Here is a 24,191-nt window from a genome sequence, read left to right as displayed (position 1 = left end):
CCCCATTATGCAGGTGAGGAAACTGAGGCTTAAGAACATGAAGTGACTTGCCCAAGGTCACACAGCTATTAGGAGAGAAGAGAGCTACTGGGAGAGCGAGAGAGAGAAAGAAATAGGGACAGAGAGAAGTTGAGCTGGATTCAAATCTAGACAGTCTTACTTACAAGCCACCGTGTTAGCCAACAATTAACTACTTTCAAATGAACCTTTGCCTTCAATTCTAAGATACATTTATATTATAAAAATTAAAAACAAGTTTATATTCATTTGGCTTTGACAGTTGAGAATGTTTTGTCCTTTGAGATGACTGGAAAGAGCTCAGGATTGAGAACCACTGTTTTGAGCTTTAAAAGACCCCACAGAAGAGGATGTTAGGATACCTCACCCTTGAGTTCCCCTTGGAGAATTCAGTGTCTCCATTATAGCTCTGCATGGGGTCCAGTCTGCTGTCAAGCCCTGGAGATTTAAAGGGAGAAGAGTGGGAACAAATTAGAAGAGACACAAGGACAAGTCTAAATATTATAATTCTGTTACAAAAAATCAAGACATCATAAAAATTCTATTTCTGAAGATTTATCTCCACTTAATGCCATGAAAACTTGAGGTGGCTAAAAAAGAAATCCACTTGTAAAGCAAACAGAATTATTGAATCGTGAAATTGATGGCCATAAAATTTAAAACAATGTTATGTGAAACCAATTTTTTTTTCAAAGTAAAAGGGTCAGATAATATCAAGTAAATTTGAATCTTTTAAGGCTTGAGGACACAAGAAATAAGGAGAGGAACGAAAGGTTTCCCTTTGCTAAGCAGCGGGAAGGCTGCCATTAGCAGGAGGTGACTTGAGTTAACCACCTGCTCCGGGCTCGAGCCTGAACTTGACCCTGATCCTCCATCTCTCACGGTGCTTGCAGGGTCATCCTTTTCCTTTTTCCCCATGGAAAGTCTGAGTTCTGCAGCTATTTCAGCCTCTTGGTGAATATGGCACCTGAACTTCACACTTTACCACGCCCTGTAAGGTATTATCTTCTCATTTTTTCCCTTTGTATTAAATTTCTTTTTCCAGCTGCAGAGTGTGCTTCTTTGGCGCAAGAGCACTCCCTGATGCTTCTCCCATCTCAGCTGAGGGGCAGCTTAGTGCAGTGATTGAGATTTGAGTTTGAATTCTGAGTCTCTATGATACTGAATAGGTTACTTACTCTTTTCTTCTATAAAATAGGGATTAAATGTGCATGGAGTGCTCAGTCCAGAGCCTAGCCCATATTCACTACCCAGTAAGCTTTATTTACATTCATTACCCTTTATTGATTGGGAGAAATGGCCTCAGACCCTGAGACACAGCTGAGGCCCTCTTAATGGGTCATCTTCCCATACCTGCCTCTGAGTTCTTAGACATCATTCTTCCCTTTTCAAGATTAGGAACTGAGCCCCTCTTTCACCATAATAAGGGATTCCCACCACCGCCACCATTACAACTCCCCTCCATCTGATTTGAGTGTCTATTATCATCTCACAGAGATGCCACTTAGACACAGCTTCAAACTGTGGAGCTGTGGAGGGGGGCTGGGGTAGAGCATTGCCCTATTAACATTCAATCCACAATAGAGGCCATTATCTTGGCTTCAAAATACCCCAGCAGTAGTGATGTGAGGAAATAGGGGTGGGTTACCAAAGCAACAGGGAGATGTGAGCTGCACTGTTTCTATGGCAACAGAGAGCAGGCCGGAGCACTTTCCTAGCTGGAATGACGGTTAGACTCTCACCAGCAGTAGGGGTGACTTGTCAGGCGGATTAGTGAGGGACTTCTTTTAGAATTTTGGCCAGAAGGAAGCCTACAGTGGAGAGCCTAACCCTTCAACCTGGAGCCTGGACTTCTTCCTAAGGAATCAGTGTTCTCTTTGGATACTGACCAACTAATTACCTCCCCAATATCATTAATTTGTATTTATGACCTGCAGTCCCCATGAGTGGCTTTCTTGAACAAAATCCATTTATGGAAATCCAACTCATAAGGCACATAAATTAAGTAGCAGACAACTAACTGCCCAAGCAATTTCCCCCTCGTCTTCAATTTTAATTTATCAAAGAAATACACTCACGTCATTTAAAAGTTATAAGGAAAAACAGCTATCCCCCCACACAGGACACCTCCGCCCCTGCCCCTGTTCCTAGGGGCAACCACTTTTAACAACTTTAGCTGTGTATCTTTCAGTTAACCTTAGTATTTCCAAATATTTCATATTTCATGTAATTTCCTATTAGAGAACATAAAGCTCCTCACATCCTCTCTGCAACTCAACCTTCTAATTTGATTATATCACAACTTTTGAATAAATCCATATGAAGTGTTTTCAGCGTCAATCAGGGAACCGCAAGATATGATCTCATGTGGACAAGGGCCTGGAGACCTCCCCATTCAAGATTCAGACCTTCTCCTGATCCCCTGGGTCTGGTCTGGCACCTGCCCTCTCTGTGTCTGGTGTCCCGTTAACTGGAGGCTGGCTGTTCAGTTTCTCTAGAGAATTACCGCCTGCTTCTCGTCAGTCAGTGGAGAGATGTGGGGCCCTGCCTGTGCCTTAAACACACTTTCACGTAAGTCCCTCGTTTGCAGCTGCTACCTCTTGCATACCTTGCTCACTCAGTTTCCTGAGTCTTCAGGTGCCAGGGCTGGAATTCCCTCCCACTCCCTCTGCTTATTCAGGGGGTTTCTGAGTTACAGATGTCTTCTGCTGTTGTCTAAAATGACATTGTGTTTCCAGTTCTTATTCCTCTGTTGTTTGGGGTGATTATAATAGAACAGGACAGAACCTTCTTTTTGCTGTAAGAAATCTAGAAGTTTTCTTCAAATGCTTGTCTGCCTAAGAGATAACCCTCACTGGAGTGAATTTGGGATAGGCTAAATTATAGGGAATACTTTCCTAACTATTTTCCTGCAGTACCATTATCTTAAATGTATGACAATCTAATACCATCCAGAGAATGATTTGGTTTGAAAAAATTTTGATTTGGAAAAGAAGTATTTTCTGCTCTAGTATGTTGTAATCAAATGAGGCAATTTTACCTTTTGATTGATTGAGGCTCTATTCTAAGAAAATAATTTAAGACAAGCACTAAATGAAATTGATTACTGCTGCTTAACTGTAATTGTGGAAAATGGAAATTCTCTAAATGCCCAAAGAGAAGAAAATAGTGATATACAAATGCAATGGAATAGTATGAACAATATGGAAAATATGCCAGTGTACTAAGAAGCTGACTTTATGCTCTGTTTACAAGTATGTAAAACAGCCATTATAATCTCTTTTTGTTGCAAATTTCCCATCTATAAAATGGGATAGTAAAGTAGCTACCTCATAGAAGGAAACAATAACTGAAAATTTTAGCTCGTGCCTGAGACATAGTAAGTGTGCAGTAAGTGCTAGCTACTGCTGTTTCCATTACAAAATAGTATGTGTGTAAATGTGGGATTTGGTGTGTCCCATTTCCATTTTTTGTGTTACTCATTCAATAAATCAAAAAATCAGACACAAAAAATTGTCTCCATAACCATAAAGAAACATTTATATTATATAATGGAATTTTTGTAAGCTTTGAAGTCCTCTGGCCAAATTCTTGGTTTAAAGCAGTGGCTTCAAAAGTATGGGCCCAGGACCAGCAACATCAGCATATCACCTACAACGCTGTCAGAAATGCAAATTCTCAGGCCCCACTCTAGACATTCTACATCAAAAACCTTGGATTTGGGTCTAGCAATCTGTGTTTTAACAAATCTTGGAGAGGATCTGATGCATGCTAAGTGATTCTTAACATTAGATGCATATTTGAGTCATTTTCAGAGTTTAAAAGATGACGATGCCTAGCTCCACCCAGATCAGTTAAATCAGATGCTCCACAGGTGGTATTCAGGCACTGGTAAGTTTTAAAAACTACTAGGTGATTCTAATGTGCAGCCAAGACTGAGATCTATAGATTTAGAGGGATTATTAAACAGAAAGGCCAAGTTAGATGGGAGGGCCAGGTTTTGAACCTTGGCAGCATTTGAACCTTCTTCCACCATCTTTGGTTTCCACAGGACCCTACTGTGCCTATTCCTAGTTGAATCTAAGTCCAGGAGAGAAGAGGGGTCATTAATACAGCTCTTCCAAACATTTCAGACATGTTCATAGATCTTGGAGATCAGACAGAAGTAGAAATAAAGGAGGCTTAATGTGGTAATGTAAGCCAGGAGAATATAACTCTACCTCTGAGAAAACTGCCTCTTTATAAAGTGAGGTCTGGGTGCATTGCTCTCAAAGCTTGGTATTTTCATGGCAACCAGACCAGAGACAGTTTCAGATTCAGATTCTCTGTTTTCTACCCAAACTCCCTTTGAGATTCACGCTGTGTCCCATCAGAGATCAAGGAGCACCCGACAGGCCTAAGTTCCAGATTCTAGCACATTTTCTGGGTTTCATCTTGGTGATTTGCTGACAAATCTCTATCAAGAAATGACAAAGAAATAAACATCCCTGGGTTTATTTTATTGTCCCTTTGCTCCAATTTTCTTGACTTGTTTGCTTTTAGCCTGTTGAGTTTTTCATATTTTTATAATTATCCTCAAATCCTCTTTTAGAATTTGGTGGGGTAAAATAAAAAGAAGTTATAAAGCCAATCAGTCGTATTCTCCATTTGCCTTTTTAAAATTGGATCCTTCATTTATTCAACCCATAAGCATTTATTCCATTCTATAAGAAATTTCTACCAAGAACCTCTAGGTACACAGTGAAAACTGCAAAGGAAACATAAGCCATAATGCCCTTCCTCTCTCAAGAAATGTATTTACCATTATTATTGTATGACAAGAGAAACACCTTCATCAAATAAGGAGCAGTATTGATAAATTACTGAGCAAAATACAATCAAATGTGAGGGAACTAACGTGTGTTGAATACTTAATGCAAACCAGGCAGCAGGCCAGTGTTTTCCACACACTATCTCACACATCCCTGATGCAACCCTATAGGTAATAATTAGGGCAGTCCAGCTTCACGGGTCAGTCTCAGCTCTGGAGTCTGCCAGGGCAATTTGCTTAACCTGCCTGTGGCTGGCTCATGGGTAAACAGGGAGAGTAACAATCCTACCTCAGTTAATGTGAGTTTCAAATTCATGTAAAGTACATAGCACACTGTTAAATGAATGTGTATCTTAATTGCCACACTTCAGTACCTGACACATAGAAGCTATTTATCATTGTTAGAAGGCATTTTAATTCTATTTTAAAGATGAAAAAACTGAGGTTGAGAGCGATTAATGTTATGCATTCATAGCATAGCTAGACACCAAACCTGGGTACTTTCTTCTCTTTGCTTATAAAATCAAGTGCTGAAATACTTAGCATAGATCCCAAGCAATTTACTGTTCTGTTTGCATTATCAAAATACTTAACAAACCCAAACTGAAATTCCACATGGTTGGTTTTATTTACTGATTATTTTTGATAAAAGGGTAAGTTGTAAGAAACATTAAGTTCCTCCTCTGGTCACAGACCTACCCAGGCTCAGCACAGCATGGAATCCAAGCCTCTGTGGGTCTGTTCACTGGGCCTCTGGGCCGATTCCCCCTCATCCAAGGCAAGCTCCCTTCCTCCCTCCATGCGTTTTCCTCTCTCACCTCCCTCCTGTTCCTTCTCTTTCCTGTCCTACATCTCTCCATATGCCAAAGCCAGCAGGCTCCCTCTTCTATGACTCCCTGAGCACCTTCTTTCCCCCCTCCCCCTTCTTGGGACCCATGTAGTCAGTGCTTGTAACTACAGCAAGCCTTTGCTCACTGCACTCAGCACCCCACCCAGATTATAACCCATTGAATGCTCAAAACCACCTTGATTTTTTGATCCTCACTTTACAGATGAAGACATTTGGGCTCAGAGGGATTAAGAAACATGCTGGAGTTCCCACACCTAGACACTGGAACGGCTGACTCCAAGCCTAATTCTTTCACCTTGTGCATTCCGGCATACCTCATTTTATTGCACTTGCAGATATTCTGCTTTTTACAATTGAAGGTTTGTGGCAACCCTGCCTGGAGCCAGTCTGTCAGTGCCATTTTCCCAGCATTTGCTCAGTGTCTGTCTCTGTGTAACATTTTGGTAATTCTCACAATATTTCAAAGTTTGTTATTACATTTGATATGGAGACCAGTGATCAGGTGATCATGACTCAGTTGAAAACTCAAATGATGGTTAGCACTTCATAGCAATAAAGTGTTTTTTAATTAAGGTATGTATATTTTTTAGACCTATTGCTATTGCACACTTAATAGACTATGGTATAGTGTAAACATAACTTTTATGTGCACTGAGAAACCAAAAACTTCATTTGGATTACCTTATTGTGATATTCACCTTATTGTGATGTTCACTTCATCCGGGTGATCTGGAACTGAACCTACAACATCTCTGAGGTACACTTGTACACTCATTTCATGTTCATTTGTCCTGGCCCCCCTACTAGACTTTTAGTTCCTTGAATTCAGTGAGCACAGGAATGGGATACAGCACAACTAAACATTTCACAGCCAATACAGAAGTCCTTCAGACAGAACTCTGCACTCTGATAGAACCTTCCCTCCCATCACAAACTCAGCTTGTACAATTGATCCATTGAGCATAGACTGAAACTGGGGATACTGCATAAAAACCTCATGATAAAGAGCAAAATCACAGTGTCCCCCACCCCACAAACCAGACTTTGAGTAAGCTGTCCCCTTTCCTCTCTATTTCTATCAGGAATCTGGGGTCCCACAGAGGCTTATATCATTTAATTTTTGAATGGCATCAGTTTCTTTTGGACTTCCTTTAATTATTTATCATTTACATATATTTATTGAGCACCCACTAGGTGTGTGGTTGCTGTGCTAAGTGCTATCGAATAATGATGAGCTATTGAAACAGTCCTTGCTTTCAACAGTCAAGTAATCAGAGCATCTCCCAAATTCATTATGATAAGTACTGTTGATCAAGAGGCAACAGATATTGTAAGAATGTGCACAAGAGGGACTTGACCTGTCTGGGAGGTAAGGGAAAGCCTTCCTTGAGGGAATGATAATTGAGCAGAGATCTGAACAAGAGTGAACATTATCTAAAATAAAGGATGGGGTGCAGAATGCAGAGCAAACAGCATATGCCAAAGCCTTGATGTGATGGTCACATAAAATGTGAAGGGATGGCAGTTGTGGCTGGAGAGGGGTCAGAATGAGAATGGCCTTACGGACATGTTAAGGATTTAGGTTTTTATCCTAAAATGATCTAGAGAACCCTGAAGATTTTTAGGAAGAGGGTAACATAATTAGATTTATGTTTTAGAAAGCTTATAATGTGAAAAACAGATTTGGGCCATGTGTGAAGTAGACCACTAGGCCAGAAAGATGATGTGGGCCAGGGTGCCAGGTATGGGCTGCAAACAAGTGTACCAATGTGAGAGATTCAAGGGAGAGAATTGCAGGGATTTATGATAGAATGATAAGGAGATATCCAAGGCAGACACCTTGGTTTTTTGTTTGAAGGTTGGTGGATGGAGCCACCATTCATTGAGATGGGAATCTTGGAATAAAATGAGAATTAAGGGGGAATACCAAGTTTGAGGAGCCTTTGACATATCCACATGGAAATGTCAGGAAGGCAATTAGGCATATGCATTTGACTCAGTATTTGTCTGGGCTCTTCAAACTAGAGTTTGTGAGTCATCTGCCCATAGGACGTAATTGAAGTTATGGGCATGGATGAAATTAATAAAAAGAGATTGAATAATGAAAATAGAAAGGGGATTGGACTAAGCCTGAGCTTCCTCAATATTTAATGGTCAAGAGAAACCCGTAAAAAGATAGAAATGATGCTCAGAGAGGCAGGAAGACAATCAGAATAAGGAAGGTAGCATTTTAAGGATGATTTCACAATGTGGAGGTCACTGGGACCTTAACCTGAGCTTTGCAGAAGAGTGATACCAAAAGCAATAGAAATGGAATCTGTTGTCATCAGTGATTTTCATGACATGAATGCCAGAAACTTCATGTTGCAGTCTCTGCCAAAAACTAACAAATTTGGTCCTGATATTTGAGTCTGAACCACACTGTTTGAATGAAAGCTGGTTTCATCCAACCTATTTCTAGCTTTTCAATCTAGCAGAAAAGGAAAGGACAGAAGAATTTGAATTTGTTGATAATCTTTGATCTAAAGGTCAAGACAAGAAAGGGAGTAATTATCTGCAGCTGAAACCAAATCTCTCGGCCAACGGTGGTGAATTCCCAGGTGGATGCAATGTGCACACCTAATGAAGAGTCCATCTGTTACAAGCTGAATTGTGGCAAAGCTCCGAGAGCAGTGCAGCATCCTATGACAAGACCACTCTATCCCTTCAAGCATGTTGTAAAGACTTAGGAAAGGCTTCGTTTTGCACCTGACATTAAAGCACCATGAAAGAATTCACAGTACAATCTCAGACAGGCAACTCTGAAGATGGGAGGAGTCATGAACTCATCCCATTACCTTTAGAAGGGCAGAATACATTTTTTAAAAAAGAATAAAGATCTGTTTTAAGAACAGAAAAGCCCAGGAATAAAGAGGAGGAATGTGGAATCACAGCTTAAATAGCACATAGTATGCCTGGTATCCTGTGAAGGAGCAACAGCTGTGAGAACATTTGTGCTCAGACATGCTATTGCGCGGGTATGAGGTTTGAGCCCCTCCTTCCAGCAGGCTGCAGGCAATCACCACTGTTCTTGGGTAGGCAGGGGGCTCCCTTCCTAGTGCGCTCTGAAGCTCCCAGCTCATACCCAATGCACACAGTGATTGGGCCCGAGTGCCTCTCCGCTTTGGGTAGCTAGTGAATTCATCATCCATCATGGATGAAGGACAGAGGTCTGATGGTGGTAGTCTGAGGGAGAGAGAAGCAGGTTGCTACTCTGTCATGAGGAATGATGCAATGGCTGCCATTTATTAGGGTTCTGTGGGATAGAGACTGTGCAAAGCACTTTTTATAGATTATTTCTAATTCTACAAAGAAATCTGAAAATTAAGCTCTATTTTACCTTCCTTTTACAGATAAGAACACTGAGTCCAGGGAAGATTAAGTGACTGTCCATGTCTGGCTCCAAAGTCCATCCTCCTTGGACTGCACCCCAGACTCACACCTGGTTGTAGATACAGTGTATAACAGGAGGAGGAGGCATTAGAAAGTAAGCTCAGTGGAGGGGATATTTTTTACTGTTCACTAATCCAGCATCTGGTGTCCTTTTTGGGATATTGCTTTTTCCCCATTGTTTTAAATCATGCTGGAATGGAAATGTAGGTACCTGTCCTCCACCATGGAAGCTGAAGGAATCCCCAGAAACTCCATCTGCCACATCTGTCTTCCACATCTCGCAGATAAGGGCTTGATTTTTGACGTAAACTCTGCCAAAGAGGGTCTTTCTTCTGGGATATTAACTCCCAAGCTGAGAAGCAAGGAGAAACTCAATTATACAGTTCATTCGTTCCAGCAACAGGACCCAGGAAAGACTACTGAGCACTTTCCTCCTGTTCCTCAACCTCTTCTCATCCAGTAGATTCTCTACTTGCAACCAGTTTCTGTTGTTTGCAGTTGAAGAACCTTAACTGAAAAAAATTAGTATGTAGAGTAGTTCTAGTATTTTCTAAAACAAGAAAGAGAAAGAATCTGGGAGAACATTTCAAAGAATTTACTGAGGGAGTGGGGGGCATACGGGTCCTTGGTGGGAGGTGGACCCATGACTATTCTGACCAATAGAATGTGGCAGAAGTGACAGTGTGCCGGCTCTGGGCATTGCCCTTAACTGGCCTGGAATCTTCCATTGGAACACATACTCATGAGACACTCCCTCTTGGAATCCAGCACCATGCTGTGAATAGCCAATTCACATGGAGAGGGCACGTGCAGTAGTTCAGCAAGCAGCCCCAACAGAGCTCTCAGCTGCCAGCCAGCACCAGCCGCCCACCTTGGGAGTGCACTGTGCTAGCCCAGTGGAGCCTTCAGGTGACCACAGCCCACGCCTCCATCTGACTACAACCACATGAGAGATCCTAGGTGAGATTCACCTGGTCAACCTGCAGAAGTCTGTGCAATAACAATAAATTATTATTGTAAGCCACTAAGTTTTGGGATGGTTTCTAATGCAGTAATAGAACAGAATACTTAGAATTAGGATTGCTGGATGTAATGAAAGGGGCTCTTTTGATTTTGATAGATACTGTCAAACTTCCTTCCTGAAGGCTGTACCAGTTCACATATCCACCAAAGGTAGATAACAAAGATGGGCTTTAGCCAACCTATAAGAAATCTGTTTTAAGAACAGAAAAGCCCAGGAATAAAGAGGAGGAATGTGGAATCACAGCTTAAATAGCACATAGTATGCCTGGTATCCTGTGAAGGAGCAACAGCTGTGAGAACATTTGTGCTCAGACATGCTATTGCGCGGGTATGAGGTTTGAGCCCCTCCTTCCAGCAGGAAGGAGTTCATGTATTGCCTACTAGCATTAGTTATTTCAAAACTCCTTGTCAAGAAAAAAGAATAGAAGAAAAGATATTTGAAAAGAGAGGCAGGCTGTTCTAAATTCCTTTTAATGCCTTATAGTATAATTTTGGTTCATCATTCAATTTACCTTGGGTCCTGACAATAAATCATGCTATCATTTGTGAGTAGAGTAACTAACCAGTGATTTCTTCTTAAATTTCATTCCATATGACAAATGCTTACTGAAGCACTACTTGTGCAAAGCACCGAGGGGCCGTACTGATGGCTGAGGTGGGAATGGAGCTGAGTCAACAGTGCCTCATATAAATAAATCAGGCTTGCTTCTTCTTTTCTGCAAAATTAAAAGCCCAACATTGCCTTGGCACCTTGATCCTAAAGCTGTGTCCCCATGTTCCTACATGGGGGGGTTTCTTTACTTACCAGCCTTTGTCTATTCTAGGAGACTGACTCCATTCCTGTTAGCTTCAATTCCTACTCTTTTATAATGACTGCAGGAAATAGGGTTTTTTCCTTTTCCTACTTTACATCTCAATACACTGCCAAGATGGTTGCATTACCATAGTGTGTGTATGTGTGTGTGCGCGTGGGTGTGTATGATTTCCAGATGGTGAGATTCCTAGATCTCTGAAAGGAAACTGGAAATCAAAGTAGTTGAGACAAGGAAGAGGGTGAAGGTGTGGGGGAAGGGGTTTGAAGAGAAGAGAGACCTCACATCAGGGAACAAGAGTTCCTTCACCCTGGGCCCATGGCTGGGACAGCCAGAGAGAGAAATCTGTCTTATACATAATAAGTAGAGAATGTTGCAGGACCTGGATTGTGACAAAGACTTCTTGTCTAAATTTCGACTAAATTTGACTAAAATTTGACTAAATTTTGAACAGCTCTGAGCTCTCTTTTCTACTAGGCCTCAACCTTGGCCTTTGTCTTGTCTTTGGCCTGCTCAGACCAGTCTAAGCCAAGAATCCTGCTTAGTAATCCCCCTACCTTTGATATCTGATCAAGTTCTTCATCCTTCAGCTTGGATGCCTATTTTTAAACTGTTAAGTCAGTTTAGCAAGAATCCCCTGTGCTTGATGCCTCCTCTTAGCAATTTTCTGTCCACTGGCACCCTCACCCTGCTTCTTGGCTATAAATCCCCACTTGTCCTGGCTGTATTTGGAGCTGAGCCTGAGCTCTCACCCTTATTGCAATACCCCTGTTATGAGCTGAGTTCATTCTCCTTGGTCCTTGTCCCTGCCTCAACAAAAAATTGAAAGGCAGAGACACAGTAGCAAAGCAGAATCAAAGTTTTATTTGAATACACTCCAAGGGAGGAATGGGCTAGAGTCAAGGGAGACAAAGGCAGACTGCTCGCTGTGAGGCTTCTTTTTAGGGGTTTTTGGCAGGACAGAGAAATCCTTGATTGATGGTCTTTGGCCTTAGAGGACTGGTCTAATTGATAAAAAGAAGACAGGAGCTGCTCTGATGATTTCTATGCCTGTGTTTGGATGTTTTATTTTCTCTTACCTGGGGAGAGTCTGTGCTTAAAGACTTCTCATCTGGATATGTTGTTTTTTTTTTCATCTGGACAATGCTTAGATATTCCAAGTAACTCCTAGTCTTTGAAACGTCAACTAATTAATGCTCTGAGTCTTTTCTGGCTCTCTGGTTTTGTCTGGTTAACTCTTTGAGTCCCTTTTAGTGGACTTTACTGGTTTCATTCTCCCTCCACCCACTTATGTCTACCTTTCTGCCTATTACTCCTGTTGCAATAGTCTTGCATAAATTCTTCCTTACAATTTTAACAAATGTCAGAATAACTTTTTCACTAACTATCCATGAAGAGTGTGGAAGGTCATGTGTCCCCTTGTGCACCTGGCAGCTTCATTCATGCTCAGATTCCAATATCACTTTGTTTTCCATCCTTCCCAGAGGACCCCATGCCTCTTCTAACAGGAGGAAAGCCTCCTGTTGTTTTAGCACGTGTCACATACCATTATGGTTGGGTTTTTTTACATGTCTGTTTCCTCTGCTGTGAGCTCCTAGAGGGAAGACTGTCTTTCATCTTTGTGTCCCCAGTGCCCAGCATAGTCCAGGAACAGACAGGAAGCTCACTTTAACACTTAGCTGAACTGCTTCATGTGGAATCAAGTCCTTAGGTCTTGCTATGGACTGAATTCATATATTTCCATGAATTCATATATTGAAACGTGATCCCCAGTGTGACAGTATTTGCAGGTGGGGCCGCTGGGAGGTAATTAGGCCCTCCTGAATGGGATTAGTGACCTTATTAGAAGAGACATGAGAGAAATGACCCCTCTTTTGGCCATGTGATCACACAGCAAGAAGGCAGCTGTCTTGCACACCATGAAGAGAGCTGTCACCAGGAACCAGATTGCCTAGAGCCTTGATCTTGGACTTCCCAGCCTTCAAAACTGTGAGGAATAAATTTCTGTTGTTTAAGCTGTATAGTCCATGGCGTTTTTGTTATAGAAGTGCAAACTAATACAGGCTCAAAGCACAGGGAACCCTTTCTGGGTAGGCGAGATGGAGTAGGGGCTTCACGGAAGGGGGGAAGGAAGGGCTCTGGTGAGCGGAGAGCAGCAAGGCAGATACCACTGAGGCTGGGGCAGCGCAACCGGCACAGTGAGGCCAGCGTCACACGGGGAAATGGCTCATCACACTTCATTCGGTCTCTAGAAACAACAACCCACTCAAGATTTGAGCAATTTATTATATAAACTGTAATTCAATCAAAAAGTGAACTTACTATAAGCTTCTATTCTGATATCCAACTTAAGGAAATATGGCTTATTGTCAAGACAACAGAAACAAGGTTCTGGAATGTTGGGAAGATGGCAGACAAATGGCACCTTATCTCTTGCTCTCTCCACACCCAAGTTCTCTATTTTATTCCACTTGCACAAGGTGCAGCCTGGACATCCCCAGCTCACTCCCATAGCCCTCCCTGTCCCCCGAGATCCATGAGACCTTCCAGTCCAACTCTGAAACTAGCTAGAGTCTCCATGAGGCTCCCCAGATCCACTCCAGGTCCAGTCAGCTGTGGTGTGGCAAAGGGGATATCTAGGACTGCAGGGGCTGCTCCCACAGCAGAGAAGGGGCAGTTTTCAGAGGAGGCCTCATTGTGTCAGGAACTCCACAGCTATGTCAACTACAGGGCATACTGAGGAGATCAGTGGGCCAGATTAGAGGATTTGTGTTGAAAAGAACTGGAGACGGGGTTGGATCACTGAGGTTAACCAGCTGAAGGCCCAGCGGCATTATGTACAGCATCTTTCAGGCAAGAGCGAGCTTGTGGTATAGACATACTTTAATACTAAGCTCCAGTTCCCTAGGGTATACCTGATGCTCCTCCTAGAAATGCCTTCCCAAGGAAGACCAGGGAGAGTAAACCCAAGCAATCCGGGGCTCAGTTGCAGAACCATATTCTAGGCAAAGAAGTACTGTTGTGAGCAGTTTAATGACCTGCCTCTTCTCATTATAGAGGCTGCCCTTCCTCAGCACCCAGAGGAATGGAGACCCTGCATCTCCTGACAGCCATGGCAGGTACACATTGAGATTTCTAGGCCTCCAGATGGGGATGTGCCAACCGACTCTCATTGCCATTTTGAGAAGTGGAACAGACCTGTGTTATCTCAAAGGCCCATGCTGGAAGTTGGAGCATGTATCCTGGCTGCCTTTCCTGTCTGTTGAGTACTAAAATAGCATGCAGGGGAGGGCATGAAGGTGATGAAGGGAGCTGGCAAAGGTGAGTGTTTAGCAACCATACCAGTGTAGAAGTACCTTTGCACCGGTTACATCTCTTCTGATCAAAACTCTTCTGGTTGCACTTACGGATCCTCCCTAGGGCTGGCATTGGTCAAAAGGAGAAATAACAGAAAGGATACAAAGTGTCTCATAGAACCCACTGGGTTTCAGGGACAGCACAAAGCCAGGTACTGGAGTTCTGTAGGGAACTCAGAGGGCCCTCTCTCTCTGCACCCCATCACCAATTTTTGGCATGCTTACTTCATTCTTTTCCATCCAACAGTGTAGCCAGTTCCCCTTTCCTGTTCATAAAGCAGAACAGTAGTCACCAACAGCCTCCAAGTTCACATGGCCTACTTTCAAGAGAGCAATCCCACTGAACCTGACATCTTTTAGTTCCAGTCTGTGTTTATTGAGAAGCACCTGATTGGCCCAGCCAGCAGTGGCCACTGTGTACCAACCACCAATTGTGGCCTGTGGGGCATGGTCCTACTATATACACATGGCTCCTTGTAAGAAAGAAGCTCAGAGAAGGGAGGAGACAGTCATCAGAGAAGGGGTGTTCACACAGTGAGGGGGAGACACCCCCAAAAGTCACCCCTGTGGCCTCACTGTGCAGGGCACCCAGACACAGAATCTGGGTCTTCAGTGTCGCCGGATGATCATCCTGTTTCCAGGCTTTAGTCCTTCACAGACCTTCTTGACAATTCTTGCCATCTCTGAGAACCACCTCTCCTGTTATCTATTTTTCTAAAAAATCAACTCACTTGCCATCTTGTCCCCTCCTGGCCTGAGCTAGGAACTCTGTCCTCTCACTTTCTCTAAATAAAAGCCTCTGCCTGACTCTCCTACCTTGAGTGTTTGCGAAGTTCATTCTTTGACTCTGTGAATAAGAACCCTGGCATCAGTGACTGCAAGGTTTTCATGTGAAACATTCATAAGAGTGTATATAAAAATGACACCTTAATAGAAAAAATAAATTAGATTTAAAAAAAATCAACTCACTTGTTTTACTTAAGTAAATTTTGGTCTTTGCCTGAGCCATAATAGTCATAAAACTGTGGGTTTGGTGTGTTTTTAAAATATCTTTTCTGGCATACATTATAATAAGTGCACACCATCAAAATAAAAAGAAAGTCTGTCCATGAATTCTTGAAAGGATCTCACATACCCTCAGTGACATGAATGGTGAGCGTACTTTGGAGCCATTGCCCTCAGAAGGATGGCGGTTTTGGGGGCCACACAGGTCTGAGTTCAAACTCCCTTTCTAGGCTATTAAGTCTCTGGCAATTTCCAAAAACTCTGTAAGACTGTTTTTGCATTAAAAAATGTTTTAATTGATTTGAAATTAACATATTATGTAAGATTTAGGTGTACAACGTGTTGATTATATATCGCAATGTGATGACCACTGTAGCATCAGCTAATGCCTCTATCATGTCACATAATTATTTCTTTTATATAGTGAGAACACGTAAGTTCTAATTTCTCAGCAACTTTGAAGTGTCAGGGAAGAATGCATAAAGATGTGTGTGTGTGTATATATATGTATGTAGTATCCACACACGCCCACACAATACAATATTATTCAGCCACGATAATTTTGCCATTTGTGACAGCATGGATGGCCCTTCAGGGCATTATGTTCAGTGAGATAAGTCAGACAGAGAGACAAATACCATATACTGTCACTTACATGTGGAATTTTAAAAAGCTGAAGTCATAGAAACCGAGAGAATGGTAGTTACCAAGGGACTGGGGGTGGGGGAATTAGGGAGGTGTTTAAGGATATAAACTTGCAACTAGAAGATGCATAAATTCTGGAGATCTCATGTACAGCACAGTGATTATAATTTTTTGCATTTGTAAAGTAGGGAAGGACAATCCGCACCTCAAGAGGGTGTTAAAAGGCTTAAATAAGATGAAGTTTAGGAAGTGCTGGGCACACTGTGAATACTGCAGGGGCTCAAACCTAGTGATACTTTCAAGAGTATGCATAGGTCCAGCAAGATCACCACTGCTCGTTCATCTTGGCACCATCCTGTGCTCACACATCTCTGAAATTATCCCCCAACCCTCAAGGTGAACCAGGCTCATGAAATTCCCCCAAGAGAACACAGGAACAGCAGCCCACTATAGTGGTTGAAATTTTAGGATTTGACAAAGCCCCATTTCAATACTAGTTCTGCTATATATTGGCTGGGTAACCTTGGGAAAGTGGCTTCACTTTTTCGAACTTCTTTGTCTACAAAAATGATGATAATAATACCTACTCCCCAAAGGTTTTTGTGAAGATTATAAGAGAGCCAGCCCTCCACAGCCTTTCATCTGCTTTTATTCTACACCAGCAGTGTAACCACAGCAGTCACCTGTCATTAGCCACCTGACTGCGACATTCCTATATGTGCCTTGATAAGAGTTGCTATTTCAGGGACATGACAAGCTGAGCTGGTAGCTGGAGAGGGACTCTGTGGGAAAATAAGGCTGCCCATCAGCTTCATGACTGCTGACAGTAATGTGTCTAGCAATGAAAACAGTCATCGTTTTCCACAGCAAAAAAGGAAAGCGAAAAAACATCTCCCAAACCTCTGTAAATGAGAAATAATTCATGCACGAAGAAAGTCATTCCAGGGAGATATTATTAAAATTCTACCCTTTCTTGCTATTAGAAGAACAAAGTAGGCAGAAAGAACTGGGGGAGGAGAAGGGGGGCTCCTCTCCCTTATCTGCAGCTTCAAAATAACAATGAAATGGTTGCTCTTTAAATTTTGAAACTATATCCCTCCTCATTCAAGACCAGATGGAAAGAGAAAGAACTAACAAGCCTTTGATCTACTCATGGGGACCCTTTAAAGAATTTTGTTCTTCTTTATAAAGCCCCCAGGGCAGGGGGCGGACTGAGATACAACAGGAGTTTGCCTCATGGGTTTGCTTTGACGGTAGTGGGGGTGGTTGCGGGGTGGGGAGGAGGAAGAAACTGCAAAAGGAGGGGAACACTGGGGGACGTCCCTTGAAGAACCTGGGATTGCCATTCCACATGTAAATCAGCGCTGCAACCTTGAATGCCAACAGGACTAGGCAGGCAATTTAAATAAATAAGTGAAGAACATAACCGACAGGACAGCCCATTCTCCAGCTAGAAGGAGGCAGCTGCTGCTTAACCCAGCCAACTCTTCACGTTGGAAAATGGGCCCAGAATTGCCAGATCTCACATCTTTCCAGAAAAGCCTAAAATATGGATTTTTATTTGCAATTTCTTTCTGGTTCACAATTTTAGTATTACACTTCCCTGACCAACACAACACATCCGTGGGCCACATTTGATCCAGGGGTAACAGTTTTGTGATCTCTGATTTACGCACTTTGTCCTTGGCCTACTCTCTTACTCACTGTGGTGTTTCCAGACTGCTCTGCTAGTGCAGAGTCACAGGGCATCTTTCGAGAAGCCCTGTCTTGTAACCAGCAAACACAGCATTGAAGGATGCCTGCCCCTGTGTCATTACTGGAGCAGAATTTACATCCACACCTGCCTACCTATCCTCTCTAGAACATTTGGTCCTCAAAACTGCTCCATTTTTTGAAGAGGAATATTTTTCAATCTCAGATGTGTTTTCAGCTGGGATGTTCTGTTTGACACCAGCATAGTCTACTGTGACATAGCCTGTTTGCTTGACAAACAACAAGACAGGACTTGACAGTCGGATGGATTACCAGCCACAGGCCTGGCCCATTGCTCCCTGCAGGACCCCCTGGGGACTGGGAGAGTGCTGGCTGCCTCCTCCCTCCCCTCGTGGGCTGCCTCATACACGGCTCTGCCCAAGATGAAAACTTTCAGCTTTTTGTCAGAATCTAAAGGCTGTATTTTTTCCCTTTTAGTCATTTAAACATACAATCTGGAGATGGCTGCAGTTTCCCCAGAGGGTGATGTGTTTTGACATCCATATTTAGGGCTGATATTAGAAGGCTCCTGGAGAAATATCCAGGCATCCTGATATGATGTCCCTTCTGAAGAGATGCCATGTCATGCACAAACTGCTTCCTGGCTCAACTTTCTATGAAGCCTATTTCACAGACAGCGAGACTTGGGCATCTTAGAGAATGGAAGCTATTTGAGGCCACAAGTACCTCCAGAACCATGACAGTAAAATGGGGATAATAATGCTTATTCTTTGGGTCCTTACTGGGGTTAACTGAGAAATGTACATTCAGGTATATAAGAAGAGATCAAACATCAATTCCATTCTGTTTCTTATCTGGAAAATTTTATCCCCAAATCATTGGATAAGTGGGGAGGGAAGAATTACATTTATTATATTTTATACCTTAAACATTAAAAAATTTATTAGATTTTACATAAATGTCTTTCATAAAATTAGAATATCTTAGTTTTGTCTAACATCTTTCTTCCTTAGGAACCCTAAATTTTCATGTTGTTATTCATGCATCTTCACAGAGTAATGGCTGAATATATGCCCCTGGGTGTGTCTCTTTTTGTTTTGTTTGTTTGTGAAGTGGAATAATTGAATGCTCTATCTAATGCACAGGACTGGTATAGGAGGAAAAGTGTGGTAAGCTCTGTGAATGCACTTTAAAGAATATAAAAAACAATATGCAAAGTCAGGACATGAGTCTGATCCCCTAGTTCATTTGTGATTTCCTGGAAGCCTCCTGTCCTGTCATCCAGCTAGTGTGGCTCAGGCCCTGCTCCTCAGAAGCTGAGGCTGAACCCTGCTCTGGAGCAAAGCAAATAGTCAGGGGCAGGGTATGAGCTGCAACGGGGCCAGCAGGATGAGCTCTTACTGTGCTTTTCCACTCCCTGAGCCAGCCTTCTGCTCCTCCCTTTCTCTCACACCCCCATCCAGTCTCTCAGCAAACCCTGCTGGCTCCCTGATCAAAAGGGATCCCACTCATAACCACCTCATTAGTCGCAGCCATCGATCAGCATCCTTCACAACAAAACAGCCTCCTCACTTGTCCCTGCTTCCAACTTTCCTACTGTCCACTCCACACAATAACCAGAAGCATTTTTCATAATGTAAGTCAGACTGGAGCACCCTCTCTGCTCTATCGACAACACTTCAGTGGTGCTCCACCTCCTTGAGGATGAAGCTGGGCCCTACTAGGGACCTCACAGACTTGCCTGAACTGACTCCCTGCTCCCTCTCTACCTTTTTAACCCCAGCTGCACAGATCACGGTTCGCCTTCACAGCAGCCCTATGAGGAGTGGACTCTCATACCATTTTAAAGATGAGGGAACTGGCTCAGAGAGGTAAAGCAGATAGGAAGTGAGGTCACAGAGATAGGAAGTGATAGGATCAGGATTTATATTCAAGTATCCCTTAACTCTCATCTTCTTTATTTTTACCTGGTTGTATATATTTTATAAGCCACCTCAAATCCATTTTCAAATAATCAAGCAAGGAAGGAAGGAAAGAAGTTAAAGCAGGCAATTTTGGATTCTTTGGAGGCCAGAAAATCAGTTATGTTAGTAAAAATCAGTCTAAATGTTGTAACCTGGGTTTGTCCACTGCTTCAGGAATTTCTTCAGACAAAAAAGAGGAGGCTGAGAATTTCTGACTAACCAGGCTAGCACTCTAGTTAATGGCACAGAAAATGTCATTGAGCCATCAGAAAATGGTTTTAATGTCCAGAGTCTCTGCTATTGTGCTGCCATTAACATGATGCTAATGAAATGTTATAAAACATGGCTTGAAAAGGAAACCCATCTGCTGTGAAACTTCAATTAATATGATTAAGATATAGCTCTTACACAATAAAGTTGCATCTGATGCACATTCTGTGCTTTATGGATTATTACAGTTGTGCTAATGCAGCCACATAAAGTTAAGCTGTGTCCAATTAATGTTTGCAGCCAGCTCAATAGCCCAGGGCCTCCGTGGTGGGAAGGAGGTGGAAGTGCCTTGGACTTGACCAGTTCTCCAAATAGCACATCCCCTTTGCTCTAGTTCCTCAGAACAGAGCATGGAACCAGCAGGGAACATGGCTACGACAAGGCACTGGAACTGGGAGAGGAGCCTCCGCTCTGCTCTGACTAGACTAGGGTGGCTGGGAATTGGTTGACAAGGCCTGCCTTCATTTGCTTTCTTCTCTTAATATTCCACCATCAAATTCAAGAAGTTTTTCTGAGCATCTACTATGTTCAAATTACTAGCAGAGAGAGGATGAGATACAAAGAGAGAAAGGACAGCCTTGATCCTCAGAATACATAGAGAGGCTTCAGGAAGAAGAGCAGAAGACCCACATTAGACTTTTCATAGTGGCCCATTATGAAAAGTCTAATGTCAGTCTTCTGCTCTTCTTACATTGTCCAAATTCCAGGGGATTTCAGCTGGACACAGGTAACAACAGCTGGTAAAGGAAGTGGAGAGGGAAGACCAGTCCTCCTTCTCCTTCAGTGATGGGAAGGCAATTCACCTCAAAGCCAGAAAGCTGTAAGGAACACCTGTCCCCACTGAGTCCCTGGAGTATGGGTAGGGCTCCTCCCCCACCCCCAACTCTTTCCTGGGCAAGGCCTATCAGGGCAGTGCATACCTTTGACCACAGTGATTGCTCAGGTGTGCATGTGATCAAGCCATACCAGTAAGGATCAGGCCCAGGACTTGCTCTGGGCACTACTGGAGAGTAAGTGCTCTCGTCCTCTGGGACTGCCCAGCTAGAGATAGTAGGCTGGGGTGCTGGGGACTATTTGCCCCTGTGGGGAGAGGGGGAAAGAAGCCAACAGAGAAGAGCAAAGCCAGCATCCTGGTGACACAGTTTGCGCCTCTACATCCAGCTGCTGCTGCTGGCAGTTCATCCCCTGACCTGCCCTATGCCAGGATTGTGAATTCATCCCTGGAAAGGTAGTTTTAAGTTGACTGTTGCAGCTGAGGTTCTGGCTGATACCAAGACAGATGGCACAAAAGTACTACAATTTTTAGCGCCCTGGTCCCCTGGAGGGGCTTCCACAGTCCCCAGGAATGCTGCAGACCTGAGCTGCGGCCTCTCAGAGAACAGATGACTGTTTTGGTTAGCAGAGCCTGAGCAGGGGCTGCAGCTGCACAGAGCCCACCCACCCTCTCCTTTACTTCCTCTCCCACCCACTCCTTCCTCTTCTTCAACTATCTCCCATGGAAACATCCCATCAACCTTCAGAACTGTTGCAGGGAACTTGCTCTAGCTGATCCACACTTGGGAATCATTTTGGCTTCTACTCTCTCACCAGTCACATTTTCAAGAGGCTCATAACCTGTGAGCCCCAGAGCAAGGCTGGCTGGGCTGAGTTTTCCTCCAGCTCATGGCCTAGTGTTTAGGAGATATTTCAGAGCAGAAGGAACGCACACTGTCCTCAGCCCACCAGAGGTCTTACTCTCGGAAGTAACAGAGGTGGCGCCCTTTACTTTGAGGGCTGTGTCTGAGATTCATGGTCGCTATCACTGCCTTTGATTTCACATCCAAAACCACACTGATAGCCCTTAAAGCTAAGCTGAGCAGGAAGAAATGAGGAAGGAGGAGAGTTGATGAAGATTTCTAATACTGGACAGACACAGAAACAAAATCCAGTTTGCATCTTACAACAGGGTGGACTTAGCAAACTACCTGACTTCTTCTCACCTTAGTTTCCATGTTGGCAAAATGGTAGTACCTTTATGGGATCATGCAGAGGACTCCATGAGCTAAGGCTGCACATTGCTTACCCAGGGCTCAGCCATACTGAGCTTTCAGTAAACTTGGTTTTTATATTCCAGGCACCAAGCTAGGAGGGCTATCATACAATTTCATTTAATCATCATGAAATTTCTTATTACTGGCTGTACCAGTCAGACTGCTGCCTGCAAAAACAGAAAGAGATTGGCTCTCTGAGGCAAAAAGAAAATGTAATGAAAGGATATCAGGATTCAAAGAATCACCGAGAGGTCAGAAGACCATGCTTGGGGGTGGGTGGGAACCAAGGTCATGCAGCAGGACCTGTCTGGCCCACACTCCCTGCCAGCATGGACACGGGTCCCAACTCCAGACAGTTTTTAACCAATCAGCAAGGTCATAGAAAGGGGCAGCTGATTGACTGAGCTTCTGTCAGTTGCCTGTTCCCAGGCTGGAATGGCAGGTAGAGGGAAAGTAGAGAAAGGATTTGGGCCTCTCAGCTTCCATGGTAAGAAGTAGGCATAGGAAATACTCTTCATTAGAAGCATACATTGGGCTATTTCCCAAATGGAGATCATGATGTAAATAGGATATGGGGTGTTTGATTCAGGACAGCCTATAAGACCAGAGGATCACACAAAGAAATAGATTTGGGGATATTCATGGCTTGCCCAAGTGCTCTCTCTCTTTCTCTCCTACACACACACACACTTTTAGAAGAGAATGAGGGCTTGAACCTGGGTCGTTTGACTTGCAGTCCTCTTCCTTTTCTATCCTTCCAGGACAGACTCTTGCAAAGGGGAGGTATGGAGGGCAGAGACACCAAAAGGGAGGTGGATATTGAATAGGGTGCCCAGGTAGCTTCATGGTTGTACAGAGGAAGACTGGAGGCTGGTCAGACTGGCTTAGATGAGAGGAGGTAGGGAGGCTATGTGAGACAGGCTGGGAGAGCAGGAAGAGGGGAGAAATGCTGGAGGTGAGGGGGACAAGGAGTGAGAAGCGGGGCATGCCTGGGGTTCTGGACATATAGTCACATATTCCCCAGGAGACCCTGGATGTCAGGAGGGGCAGCCCTCAGGGTGCTGAGTCAGCACAGCCTGGACCAACCACCCCTCCAAACACAGGGGCTCATAAATCACAGCTGACGAGGTGGGGACTCTGCTGTGCATACCTTTTGTTTCAGGGACAGATGGCCACTGGAGTATGTGTGTGGATTTTTTGTGGTTACTGCATATGTATCCTGGAGTGGTTATTAGTTTAAAGAGCTGAAATAAACAGTTTGTTTCTGCCCCCATCCACCATGGGCCACAGAAGTGTTTCCCAAACTGAAACTATTAGATTATCGACTGTGCTATTATTTAATTATGCTGGCCTTATTTGGACTCATTTTTTTTAATCCAAATAAATATATTTTAGATTTCAAACGTTGTTTTCTAGTCCAGCATGTAAAGAACCTTCAAAATTGTCACTATATCCCAAGTAAAAAGCTGAACTGAAAAACAAGTAACTCTTTTTCGATCTGGCAAAGAGGTGAAGTCAGAAGTCAAACCAAAGCCCCTGAAACTGGAGAGACAGACAAGCAAATATAGGGAATCACAGCTTACCAGAGCAGAAACCTCCTCCAGAACCAGTACCCAGTTAAGAAAACTTAAACTGCAACTGACAAATTGCTGGTCGCTCAGTGCAGACAAATCTGAGAGTTAAAAACTCCAAGGAGACTTAGTCATGGGAATCCTCTGCACTTTCATGAGTTTTACCTCTAGGAGCTTGTAAGTCCAAGAAAAGGAAATCCCGGGGCAAAATACCTCTCAAAACCGAAACAGTCAAAGGGAGAAATAAAGTTTAAAACCTGTTTATTGCTTACGAACTGCAGTCCTGCACAGTCTCTCTCCCCGGCTCTTCGGAAAAGAAGCAAGGGCGCAAACAAGCCTGCCCCTCCTCTTAACCTCTCAGGTTCAGACCTGCCCTAGGTTGCCCAGGTAATTACCCATTGACCTGGAGATGAACTTCTTTCCACCCCTGAGGATATGCAAATGTACTAAAGCCAGGCGAGATTATCTGGAAATGTTACAATTTTACCCACAAAGCTCAAACAAGTTCCCACAGTAAATATCAGAAAAAAATCTTCTCATACTTTCAGCTGGAGGAGGAAAAATGGAACCATTTTGAAATATGCCAGAGCACTCTGTTCGTCACAAGGCCTGCCCTCAAGAGAGACAATTTTACCAGAGCCTAAACTATTAGGGTTTTACCAGAGCTCAATCAGCCTGGAGGAAATCAACTC

The 24,191-nt window shown here is 43.4% G+C and overlaps 1 long non-coding RNA gene across 1 annotated transcript in view; it reads right to left on the bottom strand.

Moving 5' to 3' along the window:
* LOC108384142 (uncharacterized) overlaps positions 1 to 23,816 on the bottom strand; it is a 35,252-nt gene extending 11,436 nt beyond the window's left edge. Inside the window, exons 1-3 of the long non-coding RNA XR_012126745.1 lie at positions 23,757 to 23,816; positions 9,322 to 9,462; positions 386 to 456 (exon numbers count right to left, since the gene is read on the bottom strand). This is a non-coding gene — a long non-coding RNA (uncharacterized lncRNA). The remainder of the gene's footprint in view (positions 1 to 385; positions 457 to 9,321; positions 9,463 to 23,756) is intronic.
* Between the last annotated feature and the right edge of the window lie 375 nt (positions 23,817 to 24,191).

This window comes from Manis javanica, chromosome 17, assembly GCF_040802235.1.
Source record: "Manis javanica isolate MJ-LG chromosome 17, MJ_LKY, whole genome shotgun sequence".
In the NCBI taxonomy this organism is placed as follows: Eukaryota; Metazoa; Chordata; class Mammalia; order Pholidota; family Manidae; genus Manis; species Manis javanica.
The sequence above is the reverse complement of the archived record's forward strand: the minus strand, read 5'-3'. Positions and strand labels throughout refer to the sequence as shown.